Source organism: Palaemon carinicauda, chromosome 21, assembly GCF_036898095.1.
Source record: "Palaemon carinicauda isolate YSFRI2023 chromosome 21, ASM3689809v2, whole genome shotgun sequence".
Taxonomy (NCBI): Eukaryota; Metazoa; Arthropoda; class Malacostraca; order Decapoda; family Palaemonidae; genus Palaemon; species Palaemon carinicauda.
Genome location: NC_090745.1, coordinates 2,905,249 through 2,918,843, shown reverse-complemented (window position 1 = coordinate 2,918,843; position 13,595 = coordinate 2,905,249). Strand labels below are relative to the sequence as shown.

Genomic DNA, 13,595 nt, shown 5'->3' with positions numbered 1-13,595 from the left:
CAAGTCGCCTTGGATGAACCTCGTTACTAGGGAGATGTCTTGACCTTTCGACCAGATGAGCAGGTCCCTTGCGATCTCGTACAACGTCAGTGAGTGGGTACCTCCTTGTTTGGAGATGTACGCCAAGGCCGTGGTGTTGTCCGAGTTTACTTCCACCACTTTGCCTCGAAGGAGATACTCGAAGCTTTTCAAGGCCAGATGAACTGCCAACAGCTCCTTGCAGTTGATATGCATGCTCCTCTGACTCGAGTTCCACAGACCTGAGCATTCCCGACTGTCCAGTGACGCGCCCCAGCCCAAGTCCGATGCGTCCGAGAAGAGAACGTGGTGGGGAGTCTGAACAGCCAGGGGAAGACCCTCTCTTAGGTTGATATTGTCCTTCCACCAAGTCAGACAAGACTTTATCTTTCCGGAAATCGGGATCGAGACCGCTTCTAGCGTCTTGTCCTTTTTCCAGTGAAAAGCCAGATGGTATTGAAGAGGACGGAGGTGTAGTCTTCCTAGTGATACAAACTGTTCCAGGGATGACAGCGTCCCCACCAGACTCATCCACAGCCTGACTGAGCAGCGTTCCTTCTTCAGCATCTTCTGGATGGATAGCAGGGCTTGATCTATTCTGGGGGCTGATCGTCTTGTTGTTCAGCAACGTCCTCATCAGATAGTTCCTCATCCGAAAACTGATGAGGAAACGGCAACGGAGTGGGTAACGTCTGGCTCGCTGAGTCCGGTCGCATTGGTGCATGCGTGACGGAGCCGGACGCAACGTCATGGAATTGCTGCACAGTCTGTGAACTGTCAACAACCATGGGTGCGCGAGGAAGCACAGCGTCCACCCGAGACTGTCTAGACCGTCTGGGTTGTGCAGTCAACACCATACCGGGTTGCTGAGGTTGACGCACCGCGTCAAAACAAGTCACCTCTGATGGTTGTTGAACGTCCTGAACGTCAACAACCACCTCCGAGCGTCGCTTAACGTCAACGTGCGGCTGGCAACCCACACTGGGTCGCATCGGTGGAGGAACCACCTCAACTGGTAGACGCGAGAAGGTTACCTCAGCGTCAACAGGACGCACAACCGACCGGTTGGAAGGTTGTTGGCCAGAAGGTTCAGCAGCAACCTTCTCCGCATTAAAGTCCTCTATCAAGGACGCAAGCTTGGACTGCATGTCTTGCAGCAAAGCCCATTTAGGGTCTACGGGAGCAGGTGCGGCAACAGACGGGGTTAGCGACTGAGGCGGTACCGCTTTCCATCCCTGAAAGCCTTGTTTATGCATGACATAATTGTACAGCAAAACTTCAAAGGCTCGAAAACAGCTGTGAAGTTGACCTGTAAAAAACTTGGAGCGTCTCCTGGCCAGGCGCCAGGGAGAGTCTACGAGATTTGAGAAGTCTATCTGGGCAGAGGCATGAACTCCCAAGCCGAGAACTTCTCTCGTGTCATATCAGACTCTCGCTCTATAAACCAGTTTAAAAGAAGGGAAAGCAAAGGCTGTATCCCCCAAACTCCTCCTGGTGATAAACCAGTCGCCTAGCAGACGTAAAGCTCTCTAGGAGAGCGAGAGAGCACTAGCTTATAAACAACGGCTTCGAAGTAGCTAGGCCTAGTGTAAGCTCTGACGTTTAGGCAAACGAGGAGCAGCAGTTACAAAAAGATCCGGACAAAGATCCTTAAAAATCAGCATGATTTAATTAAAGTCCATAGAGGGCTAAGCAGCTTTAGGCTCCTCTCCGTCTGACAGAGTCCTCAAGAGAATATCAGTAGGAGGGGGAACAGCAACTTCCTCATCTAAAGGAACCTTGTCCGATAAAAGCTGAGTCTCAAGCAAGGGAGAGACCTACCGTGGTGGCAATGCTTTACAAGCAGAGTCCACACACACTGGTGCATTAGTAGCGGACCAGGACGCAACGTCATGTAACTGCTTGACAGTCTGTGAACTGTCAACAACTGAACTGTCAACAACAACAGGTGCGTGAGGACGCACAGCGTCCACTCGAGACTGCTTTGACTGTCTAGACTGAGCAGTCAAAACAACTCTAGAATGCGGAGGTTGACGCACAGCGTCAAAACAAGTCAACTCCGATTGTTAGCGAACGTCCTGAACGTCAACAGGAGCATCAGCAAGTGGCCTAACGTCCAAATGTGGCTGAAAATCCACACGAGACCGCATCGAGTGTGGTTCTAAACAACCTGACTGACGTGACTTAGCTACGCCAACGTCAACAGGATGCACAAAGGAACGTTAGGTTGGCTGAAAGCCAGGATATCGATGAGATAAACGGCTAGACTCAACGGACTAATCGGCAGAATAGTCTTCCATAAGGGAGGCAAGCATATTCTGCATGTCTTGCCGTACAACCCATTAAGGATCCACGGAAATGGTTGCGGTAAGAGACGAGGGTAACGTCTGTGACCGCAACACTTTGCCAACAAAAAAGACTCTCGGAGTCTGTGTTACGCTTCTGTTAGGCGGCGAGCAGTTTTCCGATGACTGCATAGGGTCAGAGCTGTCCTAATGGCTGCAACCAGGACGCTGGACCTGTCCTGAAAGGACTGACTTTCGCTTAAGGGTCTCGAAACCTTGTTACAGGTTTCTTATGCGAAAAGCCTTCGGATGACAAGGAGAAAAACGTCTCTCTCGCCTTATGGTAGGGGAGATCTTGGTAAGATACACCCGATACCATAGAGGGAAACGTCTGTTCGTTGATCAAGGCCTCTCGAACCCATAAGTCGTATGACATTACTTCTCCCCTGGGCTTGGGAGCTTGCAAGAGGTCCCGGACTAGGTGAACGACAGGCACGAACAGACGAACCCTCGGACGCAACACTGTAACACTTTGCGCAATATCACTTTATCACTACGATTTTCTGTTTTGCACTTATTACACTGAAATCGAACCTTTTACTGAATTCTACCTGAAGCACGCAATTCTACCCTCATCAAAAGGTAGTAAATGCGAAATCAGGCGTATAATGCAAGCATATTAATACCAGCAAAAAAACAGTAAACATCTTTTAAGATAAAAAAATTCAGTGGTTGGGGAAGAGAATAAACACTAGTTCATTCAAAACTATGTTTTCAATCTCTCACCGTACATTGCCTGGGGACGAGAATAAAACTAAAAACGTTTTATCCTTTCTCCCCGTACAGAGACTAGGGACGAGAGTAACTCGAGAACAACGTTACCCGCTTGAACGGAACGTTTTCTCTCCTCTCTCTCCCTCCGTCTCTATATCTCTCTCTCTTTCTCTCTTGATTTCGCACCTAAGAGAAGAGCCCAATTATGTTTCGTCAAAAAAACATGTTATTTGACCAAAGGAAAAAACTGAAAGGTTTTTCAATTAAAAAGTTCCTTTAAAATAGAATTTAAAACATTTAAGCTTTGAAAGAATGAACAAAACGTCAGAATCGATTTACTCTTTCTGCAAAGTAAAACCGTGATACACTCTCTCTCTATCGTAACGATAGAGCGCAAACTGCGTAGCATAAATAAACTAAACGTTAGTTCATCTTTGAAAACAGTACGAAGACTATTCAAAGAAATTCTTTCATAAAATATTTCATTTAAAAAGTTTTAAATCCTTAGCTCTTTAAAAGCTATTTACGATTTAAAGGGCTCAACGTTGATTAACTTCGGTTTCCAAGTTAGGACCGCCTACTCTCAGGAAAGGTCGCATATAAACAAAACATTGAAATTTATTCTTTATGTTTATTATAAATGGAAAGTTAATCGAAGAGGAAAATCTATAATTAATTTATAACGTGATAAGATAATTACTAAAAGCCTAAACACACTTCCGTCTAAGGGAAGGGTCGGCCATTTAAAAGTCAAAGAAAGTCCATACTCTCTTTGTCACCAAAAATTAAATCTATCCAAAACGAGTTCAAGATTTAAGATGAAGATAAAACACCTGCACTGCGAAAGCTCAAACCAGAATATAGTACTTCACCAAAGATGATGGGAAAAACTCCAGGTTTCAACAGCGAGTAAAGTACGTCTTGTCGACATGTCGACAGAGAGAAAAATGTTATTTTCATTAGTAAAATAAATTTTTGAATATACTTACCCGATAATCATGTAGCTGTCAACTCCGTTGCCCGACAGAATTCTACGGGAGGGATACGCCAGCTATCACTATACTAGAAGGGGGTGTACTCACAAGCGCCACCTGTGGCCAGGTACTACAGTACTTGTTGTTGACGCCACCTCACTTTTTCCTCGGTCCACTGGTTCTCTATGGGGAGGAAGGGTGGGTCAATTAAATCATGATTATCGGGTAAGTATATTCAAAAATTTATTTTACTAATGAAAATAACATTTTTCAATATTAAACTTACCCGATAATCATGTAGCTGATTCACACCCAGGGGGGTGGGTGAAAAACCAGTGTACAAGACTAAAGGATAGCTAAGTATCCCGTATTTCATATAATCAGTTACCCACAATAACAATGAAATAATAAGTACCTGGTAAGGAAGTCGACTTGAACCGTTACTCTGCCTTTAATAAGATCGTCTTCCTTACTGAGCGCAGCGTTCCTCTTGGAAGGCTGAATCAACTCAAAGGTGCTAAAGTATACAGGGCTGCAACCCATACTAAAGGACCTCATCACAACCTTTAACCTCGGCGCTTCTCAAGAAAGAATTGACCACCCGCCAAATCAACAAGGATGTGGAAGGCTTCTTAGCCGACCGTACAACCCATAAAAAGTATTCAAGAGAAAGGTTAAAAGGTTATGGGATTATGGGAATGTAGTGGCTGAGCCCTCGCCTACTACTGCATTCGTTGCTACGAATGGTCCCAGGGTGTAGCAGTACTCGTAAAGAGACTGGACATCTTTGAGATAGAATGATGCGAACACTGACTTGCTTCTCCAATAGGTTGCATCCATAACACTCTGCAGAGAATGGCTCTGTTTGAAGGCCACTGAAGTAGCCACAGCTCCCACTTCATGTGTCCTTACCTTCAGCAAAGCAAGGTCTTCTTCCTTCAGATGAGAATGTGTTTCTCTAATCAGAAGCCTGAATAGTAAGAAACTGAGTTCTTAGAACTTGGAAAAGAAGGTTTCTTGATAGCACACTATAAGGCTTCTGATTGTCCTTGTAAAGGTTAAGACCTTTTTAGATAGTACCTAAGAGCTCTAACTGGGCAAAGTACTCTCTTCAGTTCATTCCCCACCAAGTTGGACAGGCTTGGGATCTCGAACGACTTAGGCCAAGGACGTGAAGGAAGCTCGTTTAGCAAAAACCGAGCTGCAAGGAACCTGTAGCCGTTTCAGATGTGAAAACAATGATCCTGCTGAAGGCGTGGATCTCACTTACTCTTTTAGCTGTTGTCAAGCACACGAGGAAAAGAGTTTTTAATGTGAGGTCCTAAAAAGAGGCTGATTGGAGAGGTTCAAATCTTGATGACATAAGGAACCTTAGGACCACGTCTAGATTCCAGCCTGGAGTGGACAACCGACGTTCCTTTGAGGTCTCAAAAGACCTAGGGAGGTCCTGTAGATCTTTGTTGGTGGAAAGATCCAAGCCTCTGTGGCGGAAAACCGCTGCCAACATACTTCTGTAACCCTTGATCGTAGGAGCTGAAAGGGATCTTACTTTCCTTAGATATAACAGGAAGTCAGCAATCTGGGTTACAGTGGTACTGGTTGAGGAAACTGCATTGGTCTTGTACCAGCTACGGAAGACTTCCCCTTGAGACTGATAGATTCTGAGAGAGGATGTTCTCCTTGCTTTGGCAATCGCTCTGGCTGCCTCCTTCGAAAAGCCCCTAGCTCTTGAGAGTCTTTCGAAAGTCTGAAGGCAGTCAGACGAAGAGCGTGGAGGATTGGGTGTACCTTCTTTACGTGAGGTAGACTTAGAAGGTTCACTCCTAGAGGAAGAGTCCTGGGAATGTCGACCAGCCATTGCAGTACCTCTAAGAACCATTCTCTCGCGGGCCAGAGCGGAGCCAACCAACGTCAGCCGTGTCCCTTTGTGAGAGGAGAACTTCTGAAGTACCCTGTTGACAATCTTGAACGGCGGGAATGCATACAGGTCGAGATGGAACCAATCCAGCAGAAAAGCATCCACGTGAACTGCTGCTGGGTCTGGAATCGGAGAACAATACAACAGGAGTCTCTAGGTTATCGAGGTAGCGAACAGATCTATGGTTGGATGACCCCACAGGGCCCAAAGTCTGCTGCAAACATTCTTGAGAAGGGTCCACTCTGTGGGGATGACCTGACCCTTCCGGCTGAGGTGATCTGCCATGACATTCATACCGCCCTGAATGAACCTCGTTACCAGTTAGCTTTCGATCTTTAGACCAGATGAGTAGGTCCCTTGCGATCTAGAACAACTTCCACGAAAGAGTCCCTCCCTGCTTGAAGATGTAAGCCAGGGCTGTGGTGTTGTCAGAGTCCACCTCCACCACTTTGTTAAGCTGGAGGGACTTGAAGTTTATCAAGGCCAGAATAACCGCCAACAACTCCTTGCAATTGATGTGAAGTGTACTTTGCTCCTGATTCCATGTTCCCGAGCATTCTTGTCCGTCCAAAGTCGCACCCCAGCCCGTGTCTGATGCGTCCGAGAGGAGACGGCGGTCGTGTTTCTGAACAGCCAAAGGTAGACTTCCTTGAGAAGAAAGCTGTTCTTACACCACGCGAGAGAAGACCTCCTCTCTTCGGAAACAGGAACTGAGACCGTCTCTAGCGTCATGTCCTTTATCCAGTGAGCAGCTAGATGATACTGAAGGGGGGGGAGGTGGAGTCTCCCTAACACGATGAACAGGGCCAGCGATGAAAGTGTCCCTGTTAGACTCATCCACTACCTGACTGAGCATCGGTTCCTTCTCAGCATGCTCTGGATGCATTCTAGGGCTTGGAAGATCCTTGGGGCCGACGGAAAAGCCCGAAAAGCTCGACTCTGAAGATCCATACCCAAGGAGACAATGGTCTGGGATGGGACGAGCTGAGACTCCTCAAAATTGACCAGGAGGCCCAGTTCCTTGGTCAGATCCATAGTCCATTTGAAAGTCTCCAGACAGCGACGACTTGTGGGAGCTCTTAAAAGCCAGTCGTCTGACGGAGCCGGACACAAGATCATGGTACTGCTGCACAGTCTGTGAACTGTCAACCATGGGCAAGCGAGGAAGTACAGTGACAACCCGAATCTGTCTAGACTGTCTGGGTCGTACAGACAACTCCTTATCGGGTTGCTGAGGTTGCCGCACTGCGTCACAACAAGTCACTTCTGCTGGTTGTTGAACGTCTTCCCCGTGACATATTGACTCCGTAAACAAAAAATCCTCTAACAAGGACTAAGCTTGGACTGCATGTCTTGCAACACAGCTCAAGGTCTATGGGAGCAGGTGTGGTAACAGACGGGATTAGCGACTGAAGTGGAACCATTACCTTCCCTGGAAGCATGTTATGCTTAAATAAAAGTCCATAGGAGGCTACGCAGCTAAAGGCTCCCTCCAAATGACAGAGTCCTCAAGGGAATATCAGAAGGAGGGAGAAAAGAACTTTCTCATCTACAGGGACCATATCCTAGAAAAGCTAAGTTCTCTCAGTGAGGGTTTCACTGGTGCAAAAGCAGCAGACTAGAAGGCAACGTTATGAAACTGCTTGACAGTCTAGTGAGTTGGCAACAACCAAAGATGTGTGACTGAGAAGCATGCGGTAAGGTATGCAGAGCATGTTGTATGCAGAGTATGCTGTATGCAGAGCATGCTGTATGTAGAGCATGTTGTATGCAGAGCATGCTGAATGCAGAGCATGCTGTATGCAGAGCATGTTGTATGCAGAGCATGCTGAATGCAGAGCATGCTGTATGCAGAGCATGTTGTATGCAGAGCATGCTGTATGCAGAGCATGCTGTATGTAGAGCATGTTGTATGCAGAGCATGCTGAATGCAGAGCATGCTGTATGCAGAGCATGTTGTATGCAGAGCATGCTGTAAGCCGAGCATGCTGTATGTAGAGCATGCTGTAAGGTAAGCAGAGCGTGTGCATGGCGTTTAACATTTCTCAGAAATTCCATGACCAGTGCTAGAGTGCTTTATGCATGCTTGCATGGGGTTTAAATATCAACATAATATTTACCTTACATTCATAACTCATGATTCATATTTTTGCCATATTTTGCGATATTGTTAAAAATATATTGCAAGGAATACAAATATATTTTTATAAGTAATACAAATAACCTCCATTATCATAATGTTTGAAAATGGAGGTAAGGTATGCTGAACAGCAGAGTCAGAACGAGCTGGAACAACAATAGTTGTGGTTTCCTCTTCAAGACTCTGTTGAGGGAACACCTGAGGCTCAGTCTGCAAAGGCTGATCAAAGGAAGTAGCAGAAGGTAGGCGCATGGGTGGAGGAGGCTGACTCCTGGCATGAGTGGCTGAACTCAAGGGTTGCGCTTGCTGAGTGGTTGGCGGATGCGCAGTAGCAAGTTCCTGAGGAACGAGTTGAGGTTCCTGCGGTGTGAGCTGAGAGCGAAAAGGTAGTGGCTGCGCAGAACGCAGTAAAAGTCTCGCAAGTTGAGGCTCCTGAGGCGCAAGGCTAAGGTGTTGAGGTGCTTGCCTTGAGGAGGGTTGAGCTCGCTGCAGCGAGAGCTGAGGAGACTGACTCATGGATGGGAGAGGTTGTTGTACCTCAAGCGAGTGTTGCCTCACTGGTGGAACAGCAAGTGGAAGCGGAGGAAGAGAGGTATAAGCCTCCTGTTCCCATTGCTGAGGTTGCCTTAAGGAAGGCGGAGGGAGCTGCACACCACTGGGATCAGTAAACTCATAACGTGGCTCAACATCGTACGCCTGGCAGGCGGAGCGAGCGCAGGCGGAGGGAGCGCAGGCGGAGCGAGCGCAGGCGGAGCGAGCGCAGGCGGAGGCGCAACCTTCTCAGCCCGACACTCACGCATCAAGACCGAAAGTTGTGACTGCATGGACTGCAGTAGAGTCAACTTGGGGTCGGCAGACACTAAGGTCTGCTGAGGTAAAGCCTTAACAGCAGAGATCTGTTGCGGCAGAACCTTACTCCTCTTAGGCGGAGTGCATTCAACTGATGACTGAGGAGAGTCAGAGCTAACCCAATGACTGCATCCGGGTTGTTGAACTCTAACTTCGTACGTCTGGCATAGGTCTGGACTTTACGTTTAAGAGGTCTTGAGACCTGAGACCAGCGTTTTCTCCCCTAAATTTCTTCTGCAGACGAGCAAAATAAGGGCTCAATCGTCTGCGGGTGGGAGTGACGGTCTAGGTAAGACACGCCCGCAACCACCGAGGATACTTCTGTGCGCCGATCAAGGCCTGCTGAACCCTTGTGCCCTTCGACATTGCTTCTCCCCTGGGCTTGGGAGCTTGCAAGAGGTCCCGGACTGGGAGGACGACTGGCGCGCACAGAAGTACCCTCACGCACAACACTGACACACTTTGCGCTAATCACTTATCACTTTGATTTTCTGTTTGCACTTATTTCACTGAACTCGAAACTTTAAGTGGTTTGTAGCTGAAACACGCAATTCTATCCTTTCTCAAAAGTTAGTAATTGCGAAAACAGAATTACAATGTAACAGAAAAATCTAATGAAAGATAAATAATTCAGTGGCTGGAAAGAGACTAAACACTAGATCACTCTAGAAACGTTTACCTTCTTCCCCTAAAGAGACTAGGGAGAAGAGCAAAAACGATAACAACGTTACTCGCTTGAATGAAACGTTAATCCTCCTCTTTCTCCCTCCGTCTCTATCTCTCTCTCTCTCTCTCTCTCTTGACTTAGAACCTGAGAGAAGAGCCCAATCATATATATCGTTAAAACATATTATTGTTAAAGGAAAAAACTGAAATATTTCCCAAAATGAAAAGTTCCTTTATTAGGATTAAAACCATTAAGTTAAGAAAGAATGAACAAAACGCTAGACACGGTTACTCTTACTGCAACGTGAAACCGTGAAAATTCTTTCTCTATCGTAACGATAGAGCGCAAGTTGAACGTTCTGAACGTCAACAACTGCAGAGACAAAACAAAACGTTAGTTCAACTTTGAAAACAGTACGAGACTATCAAAGAAAGTCTTTCAAAGACATTAAAATAGCATAATATGTTAACAGGTAAAACCGAAATGACGGGCTCAATGTTAATTAACTTCGGTACCAAGAAAAGACCGCCTACTATTAGGAAGGTCGAATATAAACAAATATAAAAATTAATTTTAATAAGTTTATAATAAAAGGAAGTTAATCGAAGAGGCCTATAAGAGGCGGAGAGATATAAAATAAATCTATAACTTTTGTTAAGCAAAATTAAGAAAGAGAGTCTATACTCTCTTAGACACCAACACTTCCGTCTAAGGGAAGGGTCGGCCATTTAAAGGTGAAAGAGAGTTCATACTCTCTTCGTCACCATAATTAAATAAATTAATTCCAAAAGCTAACTAAGCTAATATAGAAGTTTCCAGTATAGCGAATAGCTGCAAATTTTAGAGAAAAACTTCACCAAACCGTGAACAATACTCCAAAATCATAAGCGTATCCAAGAACGTCTTGCCGGAAGCACGACAGAGGAAAAAGTGAGGTGGCGTCAACAACAAGTACTGTAGTACCTGGCCACAGGTGGCGCTTGTGAGTACACCCCCTTCTAGTATAGTGATAGCTGGCGTATCCCTCCCGTAGAATTCTGTCGGGCAACGGAGTTGACAGCTACATGATTATCGGGTAAGTTTAATATTGAAAATTGAGTCTTTGTTTACATAGAGTTTGGTATCTGGCCGACAGTTGGCGCTGATGAGCACACCCGCAACCTGTATAGCGATCACTAGCGAGTTTTTTTTGTACAGTTTTTTGTCTGTCGAGCAACAGAGTTGCAGCTATATATTCACCGGCTAAGTTAAATATTTAAAAATGACAAATTCGAAGATAATTTGTATTTTTCCTAACCCTACAAACCTTAGCTATTTACATTGGGTTTACCTTTTAGCGCAGCTGAAATGGCGAGCCATTAGAATTTAACGAGGGTGTATTACTCCCGCGCTAGTTAGTGGGGGGGTAGGGGAGTGGTAGCTAGCTACCCCTCCCCCCCCTCACACACAGATGAATGCTAACTTTCACTTAGAGGTAGGACTTGTCTTGAGGGACAGGGCTGGCGGGCAAATATGTGTAAATAGCTAAGGTTTGTATGGTTAGGAAAAATACAAATTATCTTCGAATTTGTCATTTGTTCCGTAACCGAAATACAAACCACGCTATTTACATTGGGTGACTTACCCCTTAGGTAGGGTGGAAAGTCCCCAGCCATACTGGCTTTGGTTTTACCCGGGGACTCAGAATCCGAGTGAGTCGCACTCGAGAAAAGGAGTCCCTGCACCTCACAAGTTCCTTGCTCCGCAAGGAACCGTGTGGCCTACATAAGCTTGTGTGTGAAGAAAGAAGTGTGACCCGTCCTAGGCAGTTGACCTGGAGTTCCAGAAGGAACTCTGGGTTAGGACTTTCCCAATACCACCTCATCAGGGTATGGGGGACGCGACAGTATTGACTCAATACTTGGAACACAAGGAAGCATGGTTTACCTGCAGAGGTTCGAGGTCAGCTATGCAGACCAGGATGCTGCTTCCCCGTAGAGGGGATGATGAAGAAAGAAATAAGGGCCAGACATACTTCTTTCGTTCATGCAGACTAAAACCTGATAACAATGCCCCCAACCTTCTGCTACCTGTCCAAAAAGGAGCCTGAGGTTAGACCAGCTGTTGTGTAGCCACCACAGAGCGATAGAAAACGTATCGAGACTCCTGTGGGTCACGCCCTGCAGGAAGCGGGCTGCGAAGGTCATTAGACGCTTCCAGACTCCTGCTTGTAGCACCTGCGTCACAGAGTAGTATTACTCGAAGGCGAGGGACGTTGCGATGTATCCAACATCGTGCTGTAGGGCGACGTGACGGGGGAGGGTCTGGAGACAGGTCGAGATGAATGTCCTTGAGTCCAGGCTGAAGAGGTATACTGGTGACTCTCCCCCGTGTCCTCCTTGTGCTCCCAAATCGGCTGCAACTGAGGACAAACTGCAGCTGTTCCCAAAGCTAACCTCTCGATTCCTTTACTGGCAAGAAAGAGAAGGTCTTGGGACATCAGATACAGAATGGAGTCTCGAAATCTTGAAGGAATTGGACCGAAGGGCCGGGACCCCCATATTCTGAATCTAGCCAAAAACTCAGGAGCGAACCTGAATGTTGCCATCCCTCTTCCTTAGAAAGGGCGGAGTCGTACGAGACCAAGAAGATTGCTTACACACTGGCCGTGGCCAGAGTGAGCAGGAGACCCAAGGCGGAATACAATCCGAGGCCTGTCGTAAAGGGTCTTGAGAAGATCTCTTAAGGGACTAAAAAGTCCAAGCCATGCTCCAAGTTGGAGGTCTTCCTCCGACTAGGGCAGGGACGATCGTAGCTTCGCATGAGCGAGGAAAGATCCAGCGGGCAGGAAAAAGTTATTCCTTTAAGCCTGAAGGTCAGGGAAAGGCTGAGCGACAGGCTTCATTGCCAAGAGCGGAAAGGAGTTTCCTCCCGCCGAAAGGCAATAAGACCGTTATTGCTGGAGAAGAGGCCTCAAGGGAAGAGGTATATCTCCCACGGCACCAACCACCGAAGACTCTTCACTTTGCCTGGAAGACCCCTGCGGATGACTATCGCAGATGACGCGACCTCCGTACCGCGACTGTAGCGGGTTGTCTCTTCTTGAGGAGGAGGCGTAGTGTCTCCAGGCATGAAGCCGAAGCGACGCCCCGGTTCGGGAGAGATGTCGCAGTGTGGTTGTTTGAGTAGTCTGCGCCGTGGGAGAAGCTCTCCCGGGAGTTCCGTCAGGGGAAGCAGAGGGTCCAGAAACCGTTCTGCGCATAGTCGCAGTGGAGCTCTCCCATTGAAAGGTTGACAGACAACCTGGTCTTGTTGAGACCCATTGTCCACAGACAAAAAGGAGGGAAGACGCAGGCGTCGAAGTTGTCCCACCATCACCGGAATGCATATTGCCAGAGTCTTGGGGTCTGAGACTGGGGGGAAGAACAGCGGAAGCTTGAATTTCCAAGCTGTCGCGATCAGGTCCCCCAGACCAGGACTTGCTGGTTACTCAAGGTCAAAGACCCCCAGGTACACTCTCTCTACGAGGCTCTGCTCGGATAGTCGGAGAGAACATTCTTCTGCCTGGAATGAGAGAGCCGATGTTGGTATTGAGTGTATCTCAATCATCCCGGTATCTCTACTGCAAGATGTGAAGGTGTGAAAGTGCGTCCCCTGCTGGTTAGAACACGCCAGAATCATGAAGTCGACGCGCACGGAGCGACTCGGCAGGAGCTGTAGGATCTGTAGAGGGGCCAGACTACGGCCCCTAAGCCTGCCTGAATGATGGAGTGGTATCCTTCAGGTCTTGACCATAGGCCTGGACCGGAACGTGCCCCCCCCCCCCTTTCCTTTGACGAGTCCGAGAACAGCATCAAGAATGTGGGGAAAGGACGAGAATATCCACTACTGTACCATCAAGAGGTTCCATAGGTCAACACCCATTGCAGGTCTAATAGTTTCCCTGGTCCCATAGGGGCCAGGAAGTCCGGTTAAACGTTGCCTGAAACCA

At 47.2% G+C, this 13,595-nt stretch overlaps 1 long non-coding RNA gene across 1 annotated transcript in view; it reads right to left on the bottom strand.

Moving 5' to 3' along the window:
* LOC137615161 (uncharacterized) overlaps positions 1-13,595 on the bottom strand; it is a 179,809-nt gene that overhangs the window by 160,129 nt on the left and 6,085 nt on the right. The gene's annotated exons all lie outside the window — the stretch shown is intronic.